This window comes from Elephas maximus, chromosome 7 (assembly GCF_024166365.1).
Source record: "Elephas maximus indicus isolate mEleMax1 chromosome 7, mEleMax1 primary haplotype, whole genome shotgun sequence".
NCBI classification, from domain to species: domain Eukaryota; kingdom Metazoa; phylum Chordata; class Mammalia; order Proboscidea; family Elephantidae; genus Elephas; species Elephas maximus.
In genome coordinates, this window is record NC_064825.1 from 50642405 (window position 1) to 50649714 (window position 7310).

Genomic DNA, 7310 nt, shown 5'->3' on the forward strand with positions numbered 1-7310 from the left:
ATATAAATTAAGTGTATTTGATAATACCTGCAAAACTTAATCCTTCAAAGGAAGGGAAACCTCAATTACTCATTACTATTCTTTGTTAAATACCTGCTTTGTTCCTGGCATTGTGTTGAGTATGTTAACCTACATTATCTCATTGAAATCTCAGAAGGCTAAAACATAGCAAGTGATGGTGTTGTTGTCATTTGTTCCTGTGGAGTGGTTCTGACCTAGTGTCACCTTATGTATAACATTGTCTGAGGACATATTTTCCAACTACCAATGCTTCTTCTTTGTTCCCTACTTTCACATTGCAATCACCAATAATTATCAATGCATCCTGATTGTATTTTTGATTAATTTCCAACTGCAGAAGTTGGTAAAAATCTTCAATTTCTGTACCTTTGGCCTTAGCGGGTGGTGTGTAAATTTGAATAGCAGTCACATTAACTGGTTTCCTTGTAGGCGTGTGGATATTATCCTATCACTGACAGTGTTGTACTTCAGGATAGCTCTTGAAACGCTCCTTTTTGATAATGAATGCAATTCCATTCTTCTTCAAACTGTCTTTCCCAGCGTAGTAGACTATATATATGATTGTCTGATTCAAAATGGCCAATAGCAGTCCATTTCAGCTCATCAGTGCATACGGTATCAAAGTTTATGCATTCCATTTCATTACTGACGATTTCCCATTTTCCTGGATTCCTACTTCATATGTTCCACATCCTGATTTTTAATCAATGTTTGCAGCTATTTCTTCTCATTTTGAGTCATGCCATGTAAGCAAATGTAGGTCCTGAAAGCTTGACTCCTTCCATATCATTAAGGTTAACTCTACTTTGATGAGGTAGCTTTTCTCATGTCATCGTTTGAGTGCTTTCCAACCCAGGGGGCTCATATTCTGGCCCCACATCAGACAGTGTTTCAAAGGTATCCATAAAGTTTTCACTGGCTAATTCTTTTTAGAATTAAACTGCTGGGTCCTTCTTCCTACTCTCTCTAAGTCTGGAAACTCAGCTGAAACCTGTCCACCATGGGTGACCCTGTTGGTATTTGACCACCGGTGGCATAACTTCCAGCATCACAGCAAAACGCAAGCCCCCACAGTATGAGAAACTGACAGATGCGTGGGGGAGTAGGGGGTGGAACCAGACAGTTTTTTCCTAGTCTAGGTTCCTCCAAATTCTCTAGTAGAGGGTGGAACAAGACAATTTGGAGGAACCTAACCTAGAAACAAGGAATGGTCTTTCAGTTCTTTTCTGTTCTCTCTGACTGGTCTGGAGACCCTGGTGGAGTAGTGGTTAAGACCTATGGCTGCTAACCAAAAGGTTGGCTGTTTGAATCCACCAATCACTCCTTGGAAACCCTATGGGGCATTTCTACTCTGTTCTGTAGGAACTATGAATTGGAGTCAACTCTACGGCAATGAGTTTGTTTTTTGTTTCTTTTTTTATGGCTAGTCTGGCTCCACTTCAGCTTAAATTATGAATGGGGCTTCCTGGACACCATGTGGGTTTCATGAAATTTAAGGAAAGAATTTTGGATGTAGAATGGACCAAGTGTTTCAGACTGTACCTCTTCAGTGGTGAGGAAGCAATGCCTGCTGAACAAGCCATGACAAGAAAATGCAATGGGAACTCCTCTAGGAAACTTGCTCTGACTACTCTGAGTTTCAGGTGATTAGATAAAATTTACATGTGCACAAAGCGTTTATTTAAAAACTAAGCAATTCTCTGGATACCTTTATTCATCTTCAACAGTCACTCTTAACTACTTTAGGAATTTTTCTGGCTTTTGTCTCTATGAAATTATAAATTTACATTGGTATTTCTAATTCATCAAGTTTAGACATAATCTATAGACTTACTAATAAGATAGATGAGGATTCAACTCTCTTGCACATTTCCTTCCCCCTCCTTCCATGTTCTGAATACAGTCATTACACAATATAAGTAAACCAGAACTCACTCATCAATTCAGATATTGGTTGAATGACTCAGGGGATTGTTAAAGAGAGAAACTGAGGACAAGAGAAATTGATAGATTTCTGTAAGTAAAAAAATTGACCGATGTAGAATGCACCCAAGAACACACAAAAGGAATAAGGAGACACAGTGATTATCAAATTCTACAAATCTCTTTATGTGACATGACTTCTGGTGACTACAAACTTGCTTAAATTTTACCTTGTACAAAAATTTAACTTTTCCCTGTTTGCCTTGGCTTTTGTTCTTTTCCATGAGGAACTATACTTGGAAATTCTGAAGTAGCTAAGCTGTCTTTTTTATTTGAAATTCCCTGACAACACCTGAGAATTTGTGCAAATGAATAGAGGCTGACCAGGCCACAAACACCACCTGGTAGCCAATACCAACTAACCTCAGGAAGGCCAGGAAGCATGATTCAAATTAATCATGTTAAGTTTAGCTCTTTTACTTAAATTTCTTTTGTATTTCCTCTCTTTTCTCTTTAAAAACTTGCTTTATCTGGCCTAAGATGCGTCTCCCTATTTGTATGAGCAGAGAGGTCTCCCTGTGTGCACATGGATTAATAAACACCACATGCTTTCTTTGTGCTACTGTTACTATTTTGTGTTGGGCTATCTAAAAGTGGTATTTGTCATAAAAAAGTGAATTATACCATAGGACACAGGTTTAGGCTCCTTCAGCCTGTTGTTGAAGCCAGTCTCACAGACAGGCTAGTCTGACATTCTTACCAGGCCAGCTTCAACTTCGATAAAGTTTGTTGTGGGTCACCTATTAAACTGGGTGTGTTTCACCTTCTGCTTTGTTTTTCTCGTGAGAGTTTAGCTTTGATCCAGAGAGAGCTTCCTCTCTGGTTTTCCACTTGTCAGAGGAAACAGACTGTCAGATCTGCATTTGGAATTGGCAATCATGAAGAGAAAACTCTGGTGGCATAGTGGTTAAGTGCTATGGCTGCTAACCAAAAGGTCTGCAATTCATATCCACCAGGCATTCCTTGGAAACTCTATGGGGCAGTTCTACTCTGTCCTATAGGGTTGCTATGAGTTAGAATCAACTTAACAGCAATGGGTTTGGTTTTTTTGTTTTTGTTTTTGTACTATAAAGATGTGGCCCCGGGAACAAGATGCGCAAGTCTCACATTCCTAGCAAACTTGCCAGCCTTCATAGAGTCCTTTAAGTCTCAGTTCTCTCCTATTTCTGGAAAAAGTTCTGTTTTTAACATGTTGCCTCATTCCTAATTCATGTACCTATCTTTCTAAATGGTATAACTTAACCAAGGATAATTTGGTCCTGTAATGGTTACTTTGGAGATTTTTCAAGATTGGTAAAGTGGTCGATTTAAGCAGTCCACTAGATATAAGGGGATCCCTCACATCTCCAAGATATTGGGGTGCTTATTTTGGTTGGTACAGTGTGGCTTCTAAAAGTCAGAACAATTCCAAAATTGACTCTCTAAAAGATCCTTTAAAACACGCAGAAGAGAGGGTTAAATCTCCAACTTCAGGAGAAGTGGCTTTTACTTTCTGCGCCCATATGTATAGATATATAAAAAAAATGTATATAGGTGTATGTTATATGTGTTTCTTGGTCATCTAGTGCTGCTATAACAGAAATAGGACAAGTGGATGGCTTTAACAAAGAGAAGTTTATTTTCCCACAGTAAAGTAGGCTAAAATCCAAATTCAGGTGTCAGCTCCAGGGGAAGGCTTTCTCTCTCTGTCTGGCTTCTTATTAATCTTCCTCTGGACTAGGAGCTTCTTTGAGCAGAAACCCTGGTCCAAAGGGGGAGCTCCACTCCTGGCACTGCTTTCTTGGTGGTATGAGGTCCCTCTGTCTCTCTGCTAGCTTCTTTCTTTTTTACCTCAAGAGATTGCCTCAAAGCACAATCCAATCTTGTAGATTGAGCTCTGCCTCACTAACACAACCGCAGCTCATCCTCCCTCATTAACATCATAGAGTCAGGATTTACACTATATAGGAAAATCACACAATACCTGGAATCATGGCTCAGTCCAATTGATATACATATTTTGGGGGGAACATAATTCAATCCATAACAGTGTGTATATGTCATATTTTTCTACCACTGGATGGTATTACCAATTAGATTATAATACCCTTTCAAGAAGTTGTATTTTGATTGATTTGAAGATAAATGACTAGTTAAAAAATTGAATAGTGCCACTATTATCAGAAATTAGTGAAAGTGAATTTGTCACCACAAACATTTCTACAGCAATTATGTTTTTAGTGTAACAGTTTAAACATGATTTTCAAGCTCTTTTGCTAGATTAAATGTTAGATTTAGGCTAGATTAGGTAAGGTGTACAAGATGGATTCTGTCAAAACCAGAGAGCAACTTTCGTTCTCATGTAAAATATCTAGCCAATCTAGAATGAGAAAAAAGTAAGCGTGGAGCAAAGCTCTATGTTTATAAAAAGTAATAGAAGGTTTGTGGTAAAGCACGGTTCTTATAGTCAAATCTAACTAAGACTTGCTAGGATTTTTGGAAACCTTTAGCATCAAATAACATGCAAAGCTGGAATTTGGTTTTATCTTCTGTAAAATAACAAAATTTTCCTTAGTAACTGGGTTGTGCTTAGAAAGACCTTTTAAAAGCTTCTCTTTATCTTCTATAAATGTGCTTTAACTTCTAGGCAAAGTTCATGATATTATGTTGACTTTATCATGTTCTCGATTGCTTAAGAAATACAAATATCGTTATTGTGTCTTTGGTTATATAGATATCCTAGCATTGTTTCTCTATGACCCGAGATTCTATTTAACTAAATGAAAAATGTCTCAAAATCTAATCTTAAATCATATCTTTATACCTAAAACTTGTCTTTTGGCATTTCCCAGTAGACCCCCAGAAAAGTCTCAACAGATTTGTTTTCTTTCTATTTGTAAACAGAGAGGTTCTAAAAATTATTAGATGTATTCGAAATGTAATGATTCACTTGGAGAGTATCATCAAATTAGAAGAATGCCTTACAAAATTTGGGGACTTGAAGAAGAGAGGAACGAATTCAAATCTGTTGGTACTGCAGATGAAATCTGGTAACAAGTTCTTGGCTTGGCTTCCTAGCTTTGAAGAGACTTTTACAAAGTTAGTCTGCAATTTCTTATGAAAACATTCAGCAAAGCAAACTTAAGAGGCCTGCCTATACGATAAATTCCCACTCTTGCAGCATCTGTGTTAAGTATTTACGAGCAACCCAATTGTTATGGATTGAACCGAGTCTAGCCTGGAAGGAGCTTGAGTGGCACAAGCATTTTTTATCTGCTGCTAATCACAAGGTTGACAGTTCCAACCTACTCAGTGGTATAATAGAACAAAAGGCCTGGTGATCTGCTTCCTTAAACATTATAGCCAAGAAAACCCTATGGAGTAGTTGTACTTTGTAACACATGGGGTTGTCATGAGAAGGTAGCTGACTGACAGCAGCTAAAAACATCTAGTCTGGAATGCAACATGGAAGGTAAAACACCTTGCTCCTATTTTGTGTTCAGGTCTGTATTTTGCCACAGTCAAGGTACATATGCATTTCTCTGAACTTCATTTTATTATGAGCTTCAAATATCTTTACTCCCATCATATGTTAGAGAAGTACTGCTGTGATGTATGGAATTTGAGGCCAGTGTGATCCAGAGTCAGGAAGCGATTCTCACAAATACTTTGGCTGGGTAAGGCAGATATGTTTCTCCATTTTAAAGCTGGTTCAATTGAGACAGAAGAAGCCATGAAAGAATGTGGTTGCCTTGGCTGGCCAGGAAGGTGATCAGAACCAGAAATGCTGGTAGGAGCCAGGGTCATGACTGCCTTCTGGCAAGGGATGTACACCCTCCACCTGGACTCCCATTGGCTGTCCCTCCTAGCCTGGGTTTATAAAGCAGCAATTCTGAGTGTGTGAGACACCTTCAGGCTCTATTCTGCCTTCTGCTTCTCCTTGGCGTTGGGTTCTGAGATGGGTAAGTGCTTCCTACTGCTGCTGCTGGGCCTCTCCTTGCTGTTGGGCTTACTGCAAGGTAAGCTTCCGGGGGCATGCTGAAGGATAGTGCGGGTTGGGTGTAGGTGTGCAGAACCCACACTGGCAGCTCTTGATTGTTGTTCCATGGGGAAGTGAGAAATGACGTACAAGAATGGTCCTGATCTTCCCTTTCGAGACGGTTTTCGCAGCCTTCATCCTACCCCCACTTGTTTTCTACCTCCTAGGCCTCCACTCTCCTTTGCTTCCTCCTTCACTTTTGGCCCCAAAATGCTCCTCTGCATTTCTTCCTCCTTTCTCCTCTAATTTACTTCAAGCTCAACTTACCTCCCACACTAATATTGTCCTAGTGAAGTCACTGGACCAACACTCCAATCTGATATGTAAAGGAAATAACATTTATTGAAAGAACGAAGTGTAGTAGAGCATGCATCCAGTTTGGCTGTAACGGTAAGCTCTTTCTTACAGGAAAATCAGAGTTATTTAACAAATCCAGTGAGTACAGATAACAGGTTCACATGAAAGCAATCGCAAGATAGGAGGTGAGATTTACAAGGGTAGCAATTAACTAAAATTTTCTTTACACTGGAGTTTAGTGTAACGCTAATCTCTCATAAGTGATACTATTTAACGAAGGCTATTCTTCTAAAATGAAAAATATAAAGAATTTTGACATGGAAGTTTAATCATATATTTACAGCTGGGCCAACTTAACCGGAATCTTTGGATACAGAACTGACATTAGTTAAGAATGTGTAAATAAACCCTGCTTATTTAGCTGAGAGAAAAAGAAATAAGGTCCAGACGTTTGCTGAGGAACTTCTTCTGAGGTACTTAAAACCACATGTGTATCTAGAGGCACAAATTTTGCTTTACCAGCTCAATGTAGCTTTTTCTAAGACCAGCTACAGGAATACTCCTAATGAACACAACTGAGGTTTGTTTTTCAGACAGCAAACTTTAACAGAAGCCTAATGGTTATCAGGAGTGTAGAATTAAAACCCTTAGTTTAATTTCAGAATGGAGTGCTTCATTTTAGTCCTGAAATCCCCTGAAACAGACCTACGTGCACCTGAAAATTGAAAAGTTCCTCACATAGTATTAATTCATGATACTCTCAAATTCTTCAAGCTTCCTTTCTAAGAGCTGTAAATTTGAGTTGAAAGGGATCTAGGGAAGTTTTTTGTGTGTGATGAGGACAGATAATGGGGGTTGTTCTGAAAGGACTGAGAGAAGGATTCCAGGGTCAGGGCACTTGAGGTCTGGGGGAGCTGCAGTGTAGGCCATGATTTTCTCCCTTCTGGAAAACAGTGCATTTCAGGAAGGCTGAATACTTGTGAGTATAGAA